Source organism: Nannobrachium achirus (genome assembly GCF_963921795.1).
Source record: "Nannobrachium achirus genome assembly, chromosome: 7".
Classification (NCBI taxonomy): Eukaryota; Metazoa; Chordata; class Actinopteri; order Myctophiformes; family Myctophidae; genus Nannobrachium; species Nannobrachium achirus.
Window position 1 is genome coordinate 30,770,946 of NC_137816.1, and position 11,241 is coordinate 30,782,186.

The following is an 11,241-nucleotide window of genomic DNA, read 5'->3' on the forward strand; positions in this document are numbered from 1 at the left end:
CAACAAGGTAACAACAGCATCATACGATGTACATGTATGTTACAGCATGGATTTACATTAGCAGTCTGGTCTCCACTAACGCTATGGACTAGCCCTGAATACTGTATATGACCGTCCTGTATTCAGGGCTAGCTATGGACCAGAGCTAGGATTTACATTACATGAATGACTGAGTGACACGCAAAATACAAGACCTCTTGTCTATCTATAATCTGTCTCACTCATTCTTTGTCCTTGCCTTGGATGAAGAAAGACGCTCATTTCAAATGTCCCTCTATACAAGTAGTTCTCAAACTGTTTCGCACCAACTAACTGTTGTGCCAGGGAGTGGGACCCCAGGAAGAAGATAGATTTATTTTTCTTCTTTTCAAAATGTACCCAACATTTTTGATATTTTTCAAATCATTAAAAAGAATAGCAGATGTAAAAAAGCTTGCAGCGCGGCACACACTGTGAGTTTGTAGATCTGCTATTTTTGAATAGCCATTGAACGTATGTATAAATAAAGTGGATAAGATGACCTCCCCAGGACCCGTGGGGGTCCCTGGACCCCACTTTGAGAACCACTGCTCGGTAGGCCTACTCTAATCTCTCTTTCTCTGACTATCTATAACGTGTCTCTTTATCTGTGTATGTAATACATATGAATCGATTTCTCTATATAATCTCTAGATGCAGATGTTCCAGATGTGGCTCCAGCTGTCTGAGGCAGCAGGTTGACTACCGCTATCGTCTCTCCATGACAGTTGTTCGGGACAGGCGTATTTTTGGAGTGACTGTGTTTGGAGGCTGTCTGAATGCACTCTTTGGCATTCATGCAAGTGGGCTACAGAGGTAAAGACTGAATGGGACACTGGAACGCAGCAATGGATGTGTGAGAACTTGTGTCTGAAATAGTTTGATGACTTCAGTAAAGCCATGTGATAAGCACAATCAAAAGTATTTCCCATTCTAATGACCTGCGTCAGGTCATCCACTAATATACATGTTATTATGTTTATATTACCATCATCCTATGTCTGCAGTGCACTGAACATTGCCTGTTATGTGAAAAAGTAATTGTTTGTCTCCATTCATCTTTATAGATTAGTTGAGGACTCGGACAATTCAGTTGAATCACCAATAAGAACTGCGCTGTTGGTCAAGGCTGTTGAAGACTGTTTTGTTGGCAGACATTTCATCTTTGGAATAAAGGTACTACTGAAATAAGGTGGTATTGTGGTGACTAGATGGACTATGGTACATTCTACAGTACATATGCTCTGATACTTAGACTGATCAGCTATACCAGCGGTTCTCATTCAGCATAGGTCCTGGGACGCCTTGGTGTCCTTGAAGGGGTTCCAGGGGTAACCGGAACGCTCGCCCCCATTTCTTTCAAAGACCGCTCGGACCCAGCGGTTCTTGTATTCTTGTTTTAGTTTTACTGAGATAACTTTTAGAAATAAGGTTACGTTTAGGAATAGTTTTACTGAGGTTACGTTTAGGAATACGTGGTGGTAACAGTTCCGAGGTCACCGGATCTATATCTATATCAAATATTTTTAAATATCCCGCAAGTCACGACCCATAAAACATTTGTCCTGACCCACTGTTTGGGAAACGGTGCTCCTATTGTCAGGATCTTAATTTTTCTCTGTCGCCTGTAGGTCACGGATGCAGAAAACGGTCCATTGTTTGGAGGGCCTACCCTGGTTGATTCCTCTGCCCGGTTCATTGCCAACCAGATCCTTCTCCCAAGAGGTTCCGGGCCAGGAGGCTGCTCTGTGGTCAGTTACTACCAGGCCCTCCTTCGAAGGGCAACAGAGCATCCTCTCGGGACAACCGGACCCTTCATAGCTTCCAGACCCTCAGCAGCAGCTCTACTGCCGGTTCCCCTCAATTCTTCACCATCCGCCAGCTTCAATAACACAGCACTCCCTGCCTCGTGTTTGGTTTCCACGTCAAGGCGAAGGTAACATTTATTGTCCTTGTTAAAAGTGTGTTTTATTTTAACCACATGAACCCTAGTGTACCTGGCTGTTGTGTGGAGCAAAGGTTTGGTGTAGAGGGGGAAAAAGTAGCAGACCAGATATACAGATCAGTCTCAGAAAACTTGAATATTTTGTAAAAGTAAATATTTCTTGAAACTTTCATATATTCTAGATACATTGCACATTCAGTGAATTATTCCAAACCTTTTTTTGTTAAAAATCTTAGTCCATATTTCAAAATATTACAATATTAGTTATACTGTATTACACAAGACCACTCAAAACAAGGATTTATATTAGAGAAATGTCAACCTTCTGAAGATTTGCTTGAAGTCCAGTGGGAAGTTTCCAAAGTCAGTTATGATTGGGGTGATATGGCATCTACAATGCCTTTTTTAAACAAAATATTAGACTTTTCTAAGATTGATCTGTAGAGCCCTATGGAACCATGGTTTAAGTGATTAATGTGTTTTTTATGTTTGAACTAATTGCATTTTCTAATGTACGGTATACGTATAGTATGTTTTATTTTTAGCTTGTGTTTAATTTGGTTTGCTGTACCGCTGCCTGACCATTTAAATACTTGATTCCCCTTGATCACTAAACAGTGAGCACATTCTTAGCCCTACCCCACCCTGGCAGCAGTCACTGGGACTGATCACGTCGTCGGCAGAGCAGGAGGAAGGCTGCAGTACCCAGGCCAGTGCAGGTGAGCGTACCCACTACCAGACACACACCAACCCAAGAGCACTGCAGCCTACTCCCGTTTGCCATAGAGGCCTCGAGGGTAAATATGAAGCCACAGATCCTGCAAGAGTGCCGCCATCGCCTTCACTGCCTGTTTATCAGAGCAGCTCTTCATGCAGAGACTCTCCAGCTTCCTCTGTCCACGACGTTGATGAAAATCCCCCCATCCTACACACTTGGCTTAGTCCCTTCCAGCCCGGACCCAGCAGGACTGTACCACCCAGCGCTGAGACGAAGGAGGGTTCTGACGGAGAGCAGCAAGCAGAACAAGCCAATGTGTCTTTGTCGGATTCAGTGGCCTGGGAGGACATTTTCTCTGAGAGTCTAGGGCTGTTCTTATGTGAGCAGGATAATGGAGACGTAGATGATAGATTCTGTAAAGTCACCGCTAGCGGCAACCCATTACCTGGAAACTCACAAGCTGTTGTTGAAGCCGCCTCCGTTTGCCAAAGTAAGGCTCAGTTGACAGGCATTCACCCACACAGGAGCGTATTACTGGAAACCTCCAATCCAGTGGACAGAAGCCATAGAGTTGACCGTGTGCCTAATCTTTCGCCTCAGACATACAGAAATCTCAGTGGGAATGAGAATGAGTCTCTGAAGGAAGAGCAGAGTCTGTCCACATCTTTCAGTGGAGACGAGGCGCTGGTCAGGTCATGTGATCAGGATGGCGTGTACGACTGCTCTGCAGACCTTTTTAGCGGCTCGCTCGCACAGACGCCCAGAACTCAAAGAAACACGGACTCACACATGAAAGAAGCGCATCTTCTACAGCCAACGTTGTACACACAAGTAAATCACAACAGAACGGGCACATTTGACATGGACTCACAAGCACACACGCAGGAAATGCAAGATTGCGAAACGTCCCCAGACGTGGTTCACAGCGACGGTTCCTACGTAGCAGACACACAGGGTCACAATGATGCCAAAACTACTATGGAGGATTGTGATCATTTCCAGTGTCTGGACTTTATCCCACCCTCCCAGTCTACTCCTCTAGTGAAGAGAGCCGGTCATGCAAGGTTACTTGTTCCTACACATGCATCGGGTTTATTGAATTTGCAACCCAATAGAGTAGATTCTTACGGTTCACACATGTGTACGCCACTACAAACTGCAACCCTTCGTAGGTTGAACCGTTTGAGAGCTCATCTGCTCATCAACTGTGCCAAACAAAACCTGCTGCTCAGTGTTGAACCTAGCAAACACAGCCACAAGTCCAAGCACAAGAGCAGCTTTTGGAGGCTTGATCAAAAGTCCAAGCACTGTGTCAAGGCCCAGAAAGGACCAGCTGAGAAAATGGGACCAAACCTCACAAGCGTTTACGACATGACGGTGCACGACAGGGGATCATGTGACAATGATGACACGAGTGCGAGTGAACGCGAGAACAATGCAGTGACCGTTTCTTCCCACACCACTCGTAAAACTCGAGGGCCTGTAAAGTGCAGACCTAGAGAATGGACCGATGTCTCAAGAGGAGATTTTGAGCACACCCGAAAACGGCAACAGACAGATAACCATAAAATAAACTATTTGGACATGACTACAACACCAAAGACAGAGCTGGTTCACAGACGGACAGGGAATGGTGTCTGTAATCCACCAGGTGGCTGTGAGAGGGCAGGGTCCAGTCAAAACACATCAGGTGGAGAGGTCAATCTGAACGGGTCTGTCAGTCACTTAGCTGAAGAAGAGAGTGAGGCGGCTGAGGCCTATGATTTGTCCAGAGACCTGTTCACTGACTCGTTCTAGCTTCATGTATTTTTAGTTTTTCATTTAAAAATCTGTTTTGTGTCTTGAATAATGAATTTCCCCATTTAATGGGAGTCAAATGAAATAATCAAAATCTAATCGGTTTGCACAGGAATGATATATTTGCACATATGAGTAATTTCTCATTTGCCTCAAATAGGTTGGAGCAATGGAATTAGACATGCTTAGTAGAGTAGTCAAATAACATGTAGATGTTGTGAAGGGCATAAATATGGATAATGGTAAAAACACACACACACACACACACACACACACACACACACACACACACACACACACACACTATTCAAGTCCCTACTACTTTGCTTGTTTTGATACTGTTACCTCCTTTATACATAATACAAGCAAGTGCAATATGAAATGTATACCATTACCTTCTATGTACGTACCTAGAAGGTAATGGTATACATTTCATATTGCACTTGCTTGTATTATGTATACAGGAGGTAACAGTATAAAAACAAGCAAAGTAGTAGGGACTTGAGTAGTGTGTGTGTTTTTTTTTATTTTTTTTTGATCAGCAGTACCTATGAGAAAGGGTTGGCAGTTATCTTTCCTGCTCGCTTCTTGGTCCTAGCTGCCAATCACCCTGAACTGCTGCAATCTTCAGGAAAAAAAAAAAGATATATACCCGTATATATTATCGCCTCAGAGACCCAAAAACAAACTGATTCTGCAAACACCTTGGTGGATATGTTAAGGTGGAATTAACTAATTTAAGTATGATTTTACAATGGTATTGTAATTTCAATGAATTAATTACACATGACCAATGTATGATTTTATCCAGCTGACAAATGTATAGTTTGTGTTGCTGTCCGAAGCTGTAGTGATGGAAAATAACAGCAAGAGCAGTGATAATCAATTCCCAATGGAACAATTTAACCATGTATACCTAGGGCTGGATCTTTATTTATCGCGGTAATAAGTCATTGTTCACTGACGGTATAGCGGTATCTCCCCCAAAAAGTTGTTTTGAATGATTAAAAAAACACGGTATGCATTACACAACCGCTATGTATTGCAGTTATTGCACCCAGCCCTAGACTGGTCCAATGGATCTCCTTGCAAATAGTCGCAACTCCTTGCAACAAAACAGTTTTAAGGCCATGTCACACCAATGCAACTCCTTGCAGTGATGCTGGCCTCCTCTTCCACTGATGGAGCTTTTTAAACTGTTCCTTAAACTGCCACTCTTTATTTCGGGTCTGGACCTTGATGTGTTCTGCTGTTTGGTCACAGTTTGTTTTACATTTATTAAAAGTCTTCTGTTTCTTAGTTAAACTGTTAAATGTAGAACTTGAATTCTCTCTTGTGAGCCTGTAGATTTGGTATTTTCACAGATCGTCCATCTACTACAACATGGTCAGATTAGGGATGCTAGAGTTGATGCGGTTAACATCAGTTCACGTGAGTAGGCCATTACGTCTGCCTTCTGCGCGTATTGTATAAATGTGGTTGCGTGTGTGTCACAATGCAGTGACGCGGAGCTAAGTTTAGTGGCTAGAATGTACCACATGGTACGAGAATGGACCACGTGTGATACAGTAGATAGAAATACTATGTGGGACACAGTGTAAGAATTTACACTGATCCCCCTGTAAGGAAAAAATAAAACGACAACAGAAAAATATAATTACATTGTTATACTTTATTTGTGATAGAGACGGGAAAGGTGGGAGAAAGAGTTGGAATTACATGATTTAACTTTGAGTGATTGTGCTATGACTTTTGAAGATGTGCCACACTATTGAGGGTATGCACGTGACGTGACATCATCATCATACCCGGAAGCAGGAACGCCTACTGAGTGGCAAAAAACTACTTTCTGGCATACATCCAAACAAAAAAGTCTGATTGCATTAAACGACATTAAACAACGTTAAATTCACTTTGCCACTCTATTTGCCATTCACTTTATGCATGTGCAAACCCTCTATTGATATGATCTTGACAAGTGGACACAGATACTTCATTAAACTATGGAGATCACATCGTTGTGTGCCTGTGAGTGCACACGTGCATGCACCAATATTCCTACTGGCATTGGGAAAAAGTGGTATAATTAGCTCTGTGTGCACGTGTATGTGCATGAGTGGGTGCAAGGGAGAGTTGGGAGACCCCATGCCCACTTCAGGCAGCTGTGTGATACATGAGCTCTGGCACCACGCTCCCAGTGAATGGAAACACACATGACCCAACTCTTTGAGAAGGGTCACGCTGATGAAGGGAATGTGTTATGTCACACCAGCATTCAACTGTCTGGCACGGGGTAATAATGTCACATTGAGGTGTGTGTGTGGGGGAACTGTGGGTCAGTGGCACAAATTTCTAGGACCACAATGCATCTCACTAGTTTCTTAATGCAATGGTTCTCAACTGGATCTTTTTTCCCTTTTTTTTCTCTCTCAATATTTAGCTAAATACCCCTTTTATGCTAGCCTAGTAAACTAGATTCCTCCTGCCTTCTGATTCGAAGGAGAGGCTACTTTTATGCAGTTTTAATATACAGTATAACACACATTCTTTGACACAGAATCAAATGTTTTATGGTTATGATTCACCAAGAGCCTGGTTGGCTTGGTTTCAGGCTTAAAATGTCACCACAAAATGACACTGAAGAAGGCTGGAGAGCTGAAACGTACGTTCTTGATGTAAAGATAGAAAGAGAAGATACAAAGAGAAGAGAAAACTAACTCTTGCCACTGTGTGCGACCCATTGCCTGTATGTTGATGATCTATACCGCACCAGAGAAAGTCAGAGCGCGGTAGTAAAAAAAAATCTATTTATCACCACAAAATGGCTTCCACTTCTATGCCCTATAACACATTAGCAATTGCTGTATTTTTGGAATAAGATATTTGAGACATTCTCCCAGTGCTTGGCTAACGATCATAAACAAGATGGTTAAACATATTAATATTGACCGCCATCCTGTTCAAATGATTCTGGGAATGTCAGATTCCATTTCTATGTTGAAGGGAGCACAGCAGCAGCTTCTCTCATGGTCTGATCACAGCAAAATAAATATTTGTATATATAATTGTGACACATTAGAAAAAGGAGGCTCCTACATTTAAACAGTGGCTCAATGAAATGACCAGTACACTTCACCTCTAAGGTTCTCATTAATAGAATACAGAGACACAATTTGATAAGGTTTGTCCGCCCCTCTGCAGTTACTTGAATAGCAACACTTGCTAATTTACAATTTACATTTTATTGATTCATTCAAAAAAAGTTATATAGTGCCGCTTTAATGCCCTAGCTACGTCATACAAGAGTGTGTTCTACAAGCTTGTAGATCAGTTCTTTTCACCATTTAAAATTGTGACCATGCGCTTGATAAAAGTCATGCCTTTTCAGTTTGTCTACTTTCTAAATGGGGTGTCCATAAGCTGATGCGTGTGGCACTGCAGTGGTATTTCCATTGCACGGTAGCCAGGGAAGGTGGGCACTGCGAGGGGTGTGTCTGTAACTTTAGAGTGCGTCGCAGTGGAAGATGTTATACTGTAAACAGAGTGTCAGCCATGGGGCTGGCCTGGCACACTGGCCCTGCAACTAGACACCCACCACATCACAGAGTTCTTAGAAGGGACTAGGGCTGATGATCAATTCATAGAAAAAAATTGCGATTAACAATTTAATTGTGAGGCTTTTAGGACTTCTAAACAAAAGTTGCACGGGGCAGATATGACAAATGCCTAAATACACTTTGTATTAATTGTACTTGTTGAAAAGCGTATTTGATATTTTACACAAACATCACAATCTTGTGTTGTGAGCTTGTAGATCGGTCTAAACCAAGACCACTGGATGCTCTAGTCTAGAGTTCACCTCGGGTTTCATTTGACATTTTTTTTACACATTTTGCTAAGGCAACTTTACCTGAGCAATCGGTAGAATAAGCATTTGTTATAGTAACACTAAGAAGGCCTCTATATTACACAGTAAAATCCTCACTAATTTTGGTGCATGTGGCCGGTACTATCAGAATTTGAATTCTCTCTTGTGAGCCTGTAGATCTGGTATTTTCACAGATCGTCCATCTACTACAACATGGTCAGATTAGGGATGCTAGAGTTGATGCGGTTAACATCAGTTCACGTGAGTAGGCCATTACGTCTGCCTTCTGCGTGTATTGTATAAATGTGGTCGCGTGTGCGTCACAATGCAGTGACGCAGAGCTAAGTATAGTGGCTAGATTAGAATGGACCACATGGTACGAGAATGGACCACGTGTAGATAGAAATACTATGTGTGACAGTGGGACAGAGAGTAAGAATGGCCCTGGGGAGAGTGCCTGTGTACAGTATGTGTGAATGGCCGTGTACAGGGCTAGGGTTCCCAAACTGTTCAGGCTGCGAACCCCCAAAATAATCATATTTGAACTGAAGGAAAAAATAAAATTGTTATACTTTATTTGTGATAGAGACAGAGAGATGGAAAAGTTATGAGAAAGAGAGTTGGAATTAATGATTTAACTTTGTTGTGTGATTGTACCACACTATTGATACGATCTTAACAAGTGTTTTATTAATATTTTTATTTTTTGAACGTTTGTTCTTGGTGTAAAGATACAATAAAGAAAAGAGAAAACTAAATCTTGCCACTGTGTAAGACCCATTGCCTATATAAATGTTGACGATCTAAGTGGACACCGCACCAGAGAGTCAGAGCGTGGTAGTAAGAAAAAAGTCTATTTATCACAACAAAATGGCTTCCACTTCTATGCCCTATAACATATTAGCAATTGTTGTGTTTTTGGAATAAGATATTTGAGACATTCTATGATATTCTGAGTATTCATATTAACCGCGATCCTGTTCAAATGATTCTGGGAATGTCAGATTATGTTTCTATGTTGAAGGGAGCACAGCAGCAACTTCTCTCGTGGTCTGATCATCACAGCAAAATACATATTTATATTTAATTGTGACACATTGGAAAAAGGAGGCTCCTTCATTTAAACAGTGGCTCAATGAAATGACCAGTACACTTCACCTCTAAAGAATAAGGTTTTTATTAATAGAATAAAGAGACACAAATAAAGAGACATAGAATAAAGAGACACCAATAAAGAGACACAAAAGCAAGCCTCTTAACCCCTAATTGCTCACAGGCTCCTTGTGGGCAGCGAATCAGCTGGGTTGGGCTGAAAATACTGAATTTCCCCCTCGGGAGGAAGTAGGTAACTACTATTATTACTTGAATAATAATAGTAGTTACCTACTTTTTATTGATTTTATTGAGTTACCTACATCCATCCATACTATAATTAGAGAGAGAGGTCAGTCAGTCAGTAGGTCAGTCACACAATGCATTATCTATTCACTCGCTTCAGCGACTGATCTAAAATTTAACATGGCATTGGCCATTAGCATTATACACACGGTGACGGAGCCCGAATTTCATTTTTCCCGAATTCAAGCTATTTATTAGCGTTTCTTCTCTACAGCTCTACAGCCTGTTGTCAGGGTTACGGTCCGTTCCTCCAGGCCATGGGATCTGTAGCCCCGGGCCCACACACACCTCTCTCACAGTTAGGAATGTTATTTCTCTCTCTCTCTCTCTCTCTCTCTCTCCCCCCCCCCCCCCCCCCCCCAACGGGTATGGAAAAATTATGTGGAGCATACATCCCCATACTTCTATTCACCTAATTTTGCTGTTAAATTATTTGTATCCATCATAAATATACACTCCTCCATGGGCTGCTCCTTACATTATGATGCTCCCACATATTCTCACGCACGCACCAGTTACAGTTACTTTCCCCATAAGCCACACTCTGCACATATTTTGCAGCACATATCTTCGAACGGGTAAGGTCTAGTTTTATTGATTAAAAATCACATTTGATTCATTCAAAAAAAGTTAAATAGTGCCGCTTTAAATGTCTACCTACGTCATCATACAACAGTGTGTTCTACAAGCTTGTAGATCGTCTATTTTCACCATTTAAAATGGTGACCATGCTTTGGTCCTGGCTTGATAGAAGTCATGCGTTTTCAATTTGGCTACTCAGTGTTTCTAAATGAGGTGTCTAATGTCTATAAGCTGACGCGTGTGGCACTGCAATGGTATTTCCATTGCACGGGAGCCATGGCTACTGCCATGGCCACTGCGAGGGTGTGTTATAAGCACGCGCGTGTTTAGTGAAGGTGGAGAAATGTCTTAGTAAGGAGACGTAACAGAGTGTCAGCAATGGGGCTGGCACACTGGCCCTGCGATTAGACACCCACCACATCACAGAGCTCTGAGACATAGAAGGGACTAGGGCTGTCACCATTATGAAAATATACTTGACGATCAATTGTCATACAAATAATTGCAATTAACGATTTAATTGTGTGGCTTTTAGGCCTTGTAAACAAAAATGCACAGGGGCAGATATGACAAAAACCTAAATACACAAAAATGACTGACAATGACTGATAACAATAATCAAAATCAGTAATGTATTATGGCCAAAATACAGCATATTTGATATTTTACACTCAAAAACATCGCAATGTGGCGCGTTGTATGAACGACAATGTATGAACAACATGGATGATAACACTAGCAAAAATGATTTAGATAATTGCAATTAGGCCATTATGTAATAATTGTCACATGCTTAGAACAGGCATGGATATGGAAGCCCTATCCTTAGAATTGTAAAAGACCCATTAAATTACATTTAATTGTCTTGTCCTAACCTCACATTTATAACCTCAGAATTCTTGTGTTCTTTAGTCA